The following is a 9970-nucleotide window of genomic DNA, read 5'->3' as shown; positions in this document are numbered from 1 at the left end:
GTCATAATCTCCCCTTCTTAAAAGGACACCAGTCACTCTGGATAGGGCTCACCCTAGTAGCCTCATCTAATGTCAGTTACCTCTTTCAAGACCCTGTCTCCTCATACAGTCACATTCTAGGTCACTGGGTGTCAGGATGTCAACCTATGAATTTGGAGGAGGATATAGTTCAGCCCATAATACAAGGATTGGGAGGAAGGGTGCTGTGCCACCACTGAGATCTTATTCCATGATCCAGGCATCCTTGAAGTAGTGTTACTCAGAACTGACTAGTAATGAACTTGAATTTAAGCTCAACGTCAACAAGGTCTTTGTTCATCCTGTGAATTTTGCTTCACTTCCCCATAGGAAGCAGAAGATGAACCAAGTCCATCTTCACTTGGGTAAGTTCATAAACTTAACGGGAATGTTTTATCAGTAACATAGTTGTACACTCGTCTGGTTGGCCTCGCAAACACGGTTTCCAAAAGCATCTTTGAGCCAGTGTTGTGCTGTGTAGGTCATTTTATTTTGGAGGCTCAAAGTCAAAGGTCATGTGCATTTTCAATCTTCACAGACTCTGTATGGTGACTGTCTCTAAAGGTTGGCACAGTTCACCCTTCCTTCAACTCTTGTCACTCTATCAGCCTGAGATACTAAGAGTGTGTTTAGTTTTATTGCAATAAAATGTGATATTTCAATTGCATCTCTTTACTACCATTAAGACAACATTTTTTCGTGTTTTGACCATTTTACAGTTTTTCTTGTATGAATTAACATTCAACTGTTGGATTGTTTGGATTATCAAATGTAGTAACTCTTTGCATATTAGGAACCCTATGGGATCTTTCACCATGTAGAGGTTGTAAACTTTTCTAACGCCAAATTTGTTAACATTTCCTTTTGTCTTGCTTTAAAAAGCTTCATTACTCTAAGGTTATATAAATATCCTTAGACATTCCTTGCTTATATAGTTATAATTTTTATTTTTATTTTATTTCAATAGTTTTGGGGAACAAGGTGTTTGGTTGCATGGAAAAGATTTTCAGTGTTGATTTCTGAGATTTTGGTGCACCCACCACCTGATCAGTGTTCACTGTACCCAAAGTGTAGTTTTATCTTGTCACCCTCCACCCACCGTTTCCCCTGAGTTCCAAAAGCCCATTAAATCATTCTTACGCCTTTGCATCCTCATAGCTTGGCTCCCTCTTATAAGTGAGATAGTATGATGTTTGGATTTTCATTCTTAAGTTACTTACACTAGGAATAATGGGCTGCAACTCCATCCAGGTTGTGTGAGTGCCAATATTTCATTCTTTTTTATGGCTGAGTAGTATTCCGTGGTATGTACCTATATAGAGATCACAAATATATATCACATTTTCTTTATCTACTGATTTATTTTAGGCTGGTTCATGTTTTTGCAATTGCAAACTATGCTGCTATAAACATGTGTGTGCTAGTATCTTTTTCATAAGGTAACTTATTTTCTTCTGGGTAGATAGCCAGTAGTGGGATTGCTGGATCAAATGATAGTTCTGCCTTTAGTTCTTTACAGAATCTCCATACTGTTTTTTGTAGTGGTTGTAACAGTTTACGTTCCCACTGGCAGTGTAAAATGTTCCCTTTTTACCACATCCATGCCAACATGTGTTATTTCTTTATTTTTAAAATTATGGCCATTCTTCCAGGAATAAAAAGTGGTATTGCATTGTGGATTTTATTTGCATTTCCTGATAATTAGTGATGTTGAGCATTTTTTCATATGTGTTGGCCATTTGTATATCTTCTTTTGAGAATTTTCTCTTCATGAACTTTGCCCACTTTTTGATGGGATTTTTTTTTTTTTTTTTTTTTTTGAGACAGTCTCACTCTGTCATCCAAGCTGGAGTGCAGTGGCACGATCATGGCTCACTGAAGCCTCCACCTCCCAGGTTCAAGCAATTCTCCTGCCTCAGGCTCCCAAGTAGCTGGGATTACAGGTGCCCACCAGCACACCCAGCTAATTTTTGTATTGTTAGTAGAGGCGGCGTTTCGCCATGTTGGCAAGGCTGGTCTTGAACTCTTGATTTCAAGTGATCCACCCCCCTTAGCCTCCTGAAGGACTGGGTTTACAGTCATGAGCCACCACGCCCAACTGGATGATTTGTTTTTTTCTTGCAGATTTGTTTAAGTTCATTAGATTCTGGATATTAGTCCTTCGTCAGATGTATAGATTCTGAATATTTTCTTCCTTTCTGGGGTCTTGCTTACTCTGCTTATTATTTCTTTTGCTGTGCTGAAGTTTTTTAGTTTAAAATAAAATTAAGATAAATTGCATCTCTATATCTTTGTTCTTGTTGCATTTGCTTTTGGATTCTTAGTCATGAGATCTTTGCCTAAGTTAATGCCTACAAAAGTTTTTCTGATGATATCTTGTAGATTTTTGAATGCTTTCAGGTCTTAGATTTAAGTGTTTGATCCATCCTCAGTTGATATTTGTAAAAGATGTGAGGTGGGGATCCAGCTTCATTCTTCTACATGTAGCTTATGAATTATCCCAGTACCATATGTTGAATAGGGTGTCCTTTCCCCACTTGATATTTTTTTGTTTGCTGAAAATCAATTGGCAGTAAGTATTTGGCTTTATTTATGGGTTCTCTATTCTGTTCCATTGATTTATATGTGCCTATTTCTATATTAGTAACATGCTGTTTTGGTAACTCTAGTTTTGTAGTATAGTTTGAATTCAGGTAATGTGATGCCTCCCAAAATCATAAAGAACAAATGATTTAGCCTCCCAAAGAACTGGGTTTAAAGTCCTTTGGGATTTGTTCTTTTTGATTAGTGTTGCTTGTCTTTGTGGTGTCTTTTTTGGTTCCATATAAGTTTTAGGATTGTTTTTTCTAGTTCTGTGAAGAATGATGATTGTATTTTGATGGGACTTGCATTAAATTTGTAGATCGCTTTTGGCAGTATGGTCATTTTCACAATACTAATTCTACCCATCCACGAGCCTGGGATGTGTTTCCATTTATTTGCATTTTCTGTGATTTCTTTCAGCAGGCTTTTGTAGTTTCCTTGTTGAGATCTTCCACCTTTTGGGTTAGGTATATTCCTAAGGTTTTTTTTTTGTTTTGTTTTGTTTTTTCTTTTTTCAGCTGTTGCAAAAGGAGTTGACTTCTTCATTTGATTCTCAGCTTGCTCATTGTTGGCACATAACAATGTTATTGATTTTTGTCCATTGATTTTGTATCCTGAAATTTTACTGAATTCGTTTATTAGATTTAGGAGCTTTCTGGATAAGTCTTTAGAGTTTTCAAGGTATACAACAATATCATCAGTGAACAGGGACAGTTTGACTTCCTGTTTTCTAATTTGGATGCTCTTTCTTTCTCTTGTCTGATTGCTCTGGCTAGGCCTTCCAGTTCTATGTCAAAAAGAAGTGGTGAAAGTGGGCATCCGTCTTATTCCAGTTCTGAGGGGCAATGCTTTCAACTTTTCCTCATTCAGTATAACGTTGGCTGTGGGTTTGTCATAGAGGACTTTTATAACCTTGAGGTATGTCCATTCTGTGTTGATTTTGATGAGTGTTCTATTTATAAAGGGTGGCAGATTTTGTCAAATGCTTTTTCTACATCTATTGAGATGATCTATGATTTTTTAAAAATTCTGTTTATTTGAGGTATCACATTTATTGACTTGCATATGTTAAGCCACTCCTGCATACCTAGTATGAAACCCATTTGATGATGGTGTATTATCTTTTTGATATGCTGTTTGATTCAGTTAGCTAGTATTTTGTTGAGGATTTTTGCATCTATATTCATGAAGGATATTGGTCTGTAGTTTTGTCTTTTTGTTATGTCCTTTTCTGGTTTAAGGTGAAACTGGCTTCATAGAATGATTTACGGAGGATTCCCTCTTTATCTTTTGGAATAGTTTCCATAAGATTGCCACCAGTCTTTCTTTGGATGCCTGATAGAATTCAGCTGTGAATACATCATGGCCATCTTAGTTGGCAATTTTTTTATTACTGTTTCAATCTTACTACTAGTTATTAATCTGTTAAGAGTTTCTATTTCTTCCTGATTTAATCTAGGTGCGTTTTATTTTCAGGGATTTACCATCCCCTCTAGATTTTCTAGTTTGCGTGCATAAAGATGTTCATATTGGCCTTAAATAAGATCTTTTGTATTCCTGTGGTATCAGTTGTACTACCTCTCATTTCATTTCTAATTGAGCTTATTTGGATCTTTTCTCTTCTTTTCTTGGTTGATCTTGCTAATGGTCTAAGAATTTTGTTTGTCTTTTCAGAAAACCAACTTTTTAATTTTCTTTTGTAGTTTTTGTGTTTGTTTTTTTTTGAATTTCATTCAGTTCTGCTCTGATATTTGTTATTACTTTTCTTCTGCTGGGTTTGGGTTTGATTTGTTCTTGTTTCTCTGGTTACTTCAGGTGTGACCTTAGATTATCTATATGTGTTCTTTCAGTGTTTTTGATATGGCCATGTAGTGCTGTGAACATTCCTTTTAGCATCACTTTTACTGTGTCCTAGAAGTTTTCATAAATTGTGTCACAGTTATCATTCAGTTTGAAGAATTTTTAAATTTCCCTCTTGATTTCATTGTCAACTCAAAGATCATTCAGAAGCAGTTATTTAATTTCTACATATTTGTGTAATTTTGCAGGTTCCTTTTGGAGTTAATTACCAATTTTATTCCCTTGTGGTCTGAAAAGATACTTGATGTAATTTTGATTTTCTTAAATTCATTGAAACTTGTTTTGTGGCCTATCATATGATGTGTCTTAGAGGATGTTCCATGTACTGATGAAAAGAATGTACATTCTGCAGTTGTTGGTAGAACGTTCTGTAAATATCTGTCAAGTCCTTTTGTTCTAGGGTATAGTTTAAATTCATTGTTTCTTTGCTCACGTTCTGTCTTGATGACCTGTCTAGTGCTATCAGTGGAGTATCAAGTCCATCACTGTAATTGTGTTTTCATCTGTCTCATTTCTTATATACAGTAATAATTGTTTTATAAATTTGGGAGGTCCCTCATTAGGTGCATATATGTTTAGGATTGTGATATTTTCCTTTTGGAGGCATTCTTTTGTTATTGTATAATCTTGCTCTTTGTTTTTCTTAACTGTTGTGGCTTTAAAGTCTGTTGAGTCTGGTATCAGAATAGTTCCGCCTGTCTGCTGTTGGTTCCATTTGTTTGTCATATCTTTTCCACCCCTTCACCTTAAGTTTATTTCAGTCCTTATACATTAGGTGCGTCCCTTAAAGACAGCAGATACTTGGTTGATGGATTTTTCTCCATTCTTCCCCTCTGTATTTTTCAGTTGGTGCTTTTAGGCCATTTAGATTCAATGTTAGCATTTGGATGTGAGATACTGTTTTATTGATCATGCGACTTGTTGCCTGAATACCTTGGTTTCTTTCTTTGCATTTCGGTTTTCTCAGTCCTGTGAGATTTATGCTTTAAGGAGGTTCTATTTTGGTGTATTTTGAGGTTTTAAGATTTGGAACTCCTTTTAGCATATATTGTAGGACTGACTTGGTAGTGGATAGTTGTCTCAGCATGTGTTTTTCTGAAACAGACATTGTCTTGACTTCATTTAGGAAAGTTAGTTTTGCTGAATATAAAATTATTGGCTGTTAATTATTTTGTTTGAAGAGGCTAGAGATAGGACCCCAATCCCTTCTAGTATGCAGAGTTTCTGCTGAGAAATCTGCTGCTAATATGACAGGTTTTCCTTTAGAGGTTACCTTATGCTTTTGCATCACAGCTCTTAAGATTCTTTCATTTGTCTAGACTTTAGATAACCTGATGACTGTGTGCCTCGGTGATGATCTTTTTGCAATGAATTTCCCAAGCATTCTTTGAGCTTCTTGTCTTTGGATGTCTAGAACTCGTGCAAGGCCAGGGAAGGTTTCCTTGATTAGTTCCTGAAATAAGTTTTGCAAACTTCTAGATTTCTCTTCTTCCTCAGGAACACTAACTATTTTTAGGTTTGGCTGCTTAACATAATCCCTAAGTTTTTGGGGGCTTTGTCTTTTTTAAATTATTATTATTTTTTTCCTCTTTGTCTGGCTGTGTTCATTAAAAAACCTTGTCTTTGAGTTCTGAAGTTCTTTCTTCTACTTGTTGGATCCTGCTGTTGAAAGTTTCCAGTGCATTTTGTATTTCTCTTTGTGTGTCTTTCATTCCAGAAGTTGTGACTATGTTTTCCTTAGGATCTCTATTGCCCTGGAGCATTATTCATTTACATCCTGTATTGATTTTTAAATTTCTTTAAGTTGGTTATCACCTTTCTTTGGTATTTCCTTGAGTAGCTTAACAATCAGCCTTCTGAATTCTTTCCGGCAATTCTGATTTTCTTCTTAGTTTGGATCTATTGCTGGGGAGCTAGTGAGGGTGTACTAGAACCCTGTTTCATCATATTACCAGGATTACTTGTCTGATTCCTCCTCATGTGTGTAGATTATTTCAGTGGGAAAATCTGGAACTCAAGGGCTACTGGTCAGATTCTTTAGTCCCGTGGGGTGGTCCCCCATGGGACTAAAGAGGGTGGTGATTTGTGCACTCCCCCTTCCCCTAGAGATGGAGCTTCCTGCAAACCAGACAGCAGTGATTGCTATTGTTCTTCTGGGTCTCTCCACCCAGCAGGACTACCAGGCTGGTGCTGGGGAATGTCTGCACAGAGTTCTGTGATGTGGTCCGTCCTCAGGTCTCCCAGCTGTGGATGCCAGCACCTGCCCCGGTGGAGGTGACGGGACTGAAGTGGACTCTGTAGGGGTCCTCGGCTGTCGACAAGTTTACTGTGGTGACTTTCTCAGAGGCTGTTTATTCTAGCAGTGAAGTTGTCACATGGACAGACTCAGGACCTCTGGTTATCCAGGATGTTGCAGGAGGTGGAATAAGCTCTTATTTTCTCCTTCCTAGGAGCAAGGTTATTCTGTCATAAGTTGCTGTCATGTCCTGAGCTAGTTGGCCTCCAACTGGGAGGTGGCACTTTCGAGAGAGTAGCACAGTTGTCACTTGTCCTGTGGAATCTGCTGTGGCCTATGGCGTCTTCCAAAGGCTCTGTGACTTTTTGTTTTATTCTCATGTGCTGCTGTGGTGGTTCCTGGGGTGAGAGTCCATAGTATGAGTCTCCACATGCTGTTCTGTTTGTCCACGTGGGTACTGCACATCAGCCCTGACTCCCATCTGCCATCACCCTTCAGAACCTGTCTTAGGTACAGGTGTAGGGCAGGTCTGACACGGTGGGTTTAGGCACAGCTTTGCAATTGTCCCAGTGGCAAAGAGTCATGGTCCTTTACATGACAAGCTGCTTACATTTGCCACTGTGCATAACTCGGGAGCACTCAGACACCCTCCCGGGAGCTGCTGATCGCCACGTTTCTGAGACACATGCGCCCCACAGCAGTGGTGCTGACAGGATGTGCTGCAGCCTCCAGTGCTGCCCTGAGCCCGCCACAAAGCTGAGATGAGTTTCTCTCCTCCTTCCTGTCCCACCAGAGCCAAGGTCAAGAGCTCCCTGCTGATTTACAAGAGCCCATGTCACTTCTGCACTTCAGTAAACCCGGACGGGGACTCGTCGGCAAAGGTAAGTTGAGTGTTCTACAGCAGCAGGATAACGACATGCCAAACACACAGCTCAGCACCACATGGAAAACCAATGCAAAATCCATCACATACCTCATATTAAGAGGGGGAAACCTTAACATTCCTGCAAGAATCATAGAATATCTTCAGAGTCTTGTGTTAGGCAAACTTTTCTTTGATAGATACCGAAAATACTATTTCACTAAAGCAGGATACATTTGATTTTAAGCATTTAAAATTATTTCTTCAGTTGTCACCAGTAAAGGAATGAAAATATAAGCCACAGACTAAAATATATGTGCAAGTCATACGCTTTTGTACAAAATATTTGAAGAATCGTGAAAACTCAATAATATACAACAGCTCAGTTTTTAAACGGGCGAAAGATTCGAACACGCTCTTCACCAAGGCAAACATATCCATGAGAAATAAATTATACAAAATGGTGCTCAGCATCATTTCCACTAGGGAACCACCAGCTAAAACCACACTAAGATACTGCTGCACCCCATTAGAATAGATGCAAGAAAACAGATTAATGATATCATCCAGGCACAAGGCTTCACACCTAAAATCCCAGAGCTTTGGGTGGCCCACGAGTCAGGAGGATCCCTTGAGTCCAAGAGTTTGAGACCAGTCTGGGCAACATAGCAAGACCCTGCCTCTGAAAAATATAATAAAAAATCATGATAAGTACCAAGTGTTGGTGAAGACATCGGAGAACTGAAAGTCATTGCATCCGTTGCTCATGGGGATGAAAGATGATGCCACATTGGCAAGCAGTTCGGCAAAGCTTCAGATGCTGAGCATATACTTACCATATGACCCAGCACTCCCACTCCCAGGTTGTTACTTAAGAGCACTGAAAACAATATGTTTGTGCACATGTAGCAGGTGTTTTTCTTTACTAGAGCTTCCACAAGCAGGAACCACACATGGGATGTTGGAACAAGAAATGTATTTTCTGACATATCTGGAGGCTGGAAGTCCCAGAGCACAGTGTCTGCAGGGTTCGTTTCTCCCAAGGCCTCTCTCCATGCCTTGTAATTGGCCACCTATTCTCTGTGTCCTCCCACAGTCTTTTTTCTGTTTGTGTCTCTGTCATAATCTCCCCTTCATAAAATAAGACCAGTCACTCTGGATTAGAGCTCACCCTAATAGCCTCATCTAACATCACTTACCTCTTTCAAGACCCTATTTCCACATACAGTCACATTCTAGGTCACTGGGTGTCAGGGTGTCAACGTATGAATTTGGAGGAGGATAGGGTTCAGCCCCCCTCACTAATACAAGCATTGGGAGGTAGGGTGCTGTGCCACCACTGAGATCATATTCCATGATCGAGGCATCCTTGAAGTACCATTACTCAGAACTGACTAGTAATGAACTTGAATTCTAAGAGTAAGCTTAACCTCAACAACGTATTTGTTCATCCTATGCATTTTGCTTCACTTCCCCACAGGAAGCAGATGGTGTCCCGAGTCCATCTTCACTTGGGTGAGTTTGTAAGTTTAATGGGATTATTTTATCTATCGGTAACATAGTTATACACTCGTCTTAACTCAAATTATTTAGGAAAATATGTCATCTATTTAATGTCTTATCATTAACTGTGACACAGTAGAAAATCAAAACGTTTCACTTAACATTTGTATCCATTCATGTAGCTTATTGCACTTATCTTACTTGAAAAAACTATAGAATCCTTCATAACTAACATTTGAACTCATGACCAAAAATGAGGCCAAGCATAGTTATTTTCTAAGTCTATCTTTAAACACATGTAATGACTGAGTCTGTGTATTTTTTTAATGTTTCTAATAGTGTTTCGTTGAGAGACAGATCTTGTCATTTCACCTCTAAACATGTCCATTGATGATAGCTCTGACCCAACACTGCACAAATCCAGCCCAACTGCACACAACTTTGTCACCCTCCAAACTACAGAAGCTGAAAGACGACCCTTACAAAGGTCATGACCCAGTTCTAAGCACACATTTTAACCACTAACTTGTTTCTATGAGGAAATGAAACTGTGTGTAGCCATGACAAGTACAAATTCTTCCTAGAGAACCTCAAGTCAGGATACACTTCTCATAGAACACAGAGTAACAGGAAATCTAGTCATACATGATGGTGAGTAAATTAATCTTTGTTTTCTGTTCCATTTTCCTCTGCATATAATGAACACAGATTAACTTTGTATTTTAAAAGCTACTTTAGACAACATTTCCCAGGGTTTCAGGGTTTAGATACTGCACTCCTACCTTCTAACCTGAGGAACTTTTCATCTGCAGCCATATACTGCAATTTAGAACGAAATGAAATTGAAAGATAAAAGTCATTGACTGAAACCATCCCAGGCGTGCACGCCTACCCCACACACATATACA

At 38.8% G+C, this 9970-nt stretch overlaps 1 long non-coding RNA gene across 1 annotated transcript; it reads left to right on the top strand.

Annotated features, from left to right (window-relative positions):
* The first annotated feature begins 343 nt into the window (after window positions 1-343).
* Window positions 344-9713, top strand: LOC113222671. The gene is made up of 4 exons (XR_003308494.1): window positions 344-383; window positions 7491-7578; window positions 9040-9074; window positions 9647-9713. It is a non-coding gene; the product is annotated as an uncharacterized LOC113222671 (long non-coding RNA).
* Window positions 9714-9970: the final 257 nt, after the last annotated feature.

This window comes from Piliocolobus tephrosceles, unplaced genomic scaffold, assembly GCF_002776525.5.
Source record: "Piliocolobus tephrosceles isolate RC106 unplaced genomic scaffold, ASM277652v3 unscaffolded_33275, whole genome shotgun sequence".
Classification (NCBI taxonomy): Eukaryota; Metazoa; Chordata; class Mammalia; order Primates; family Cercopithecidae; genus Piliocolobus; species Piliocolobus tephrosceles.
The sequence above is the reverse complement of the archived record's forward strand: the minus strand, read 5'-3'. Positions and strand labels throughout refer to the sequence as shown.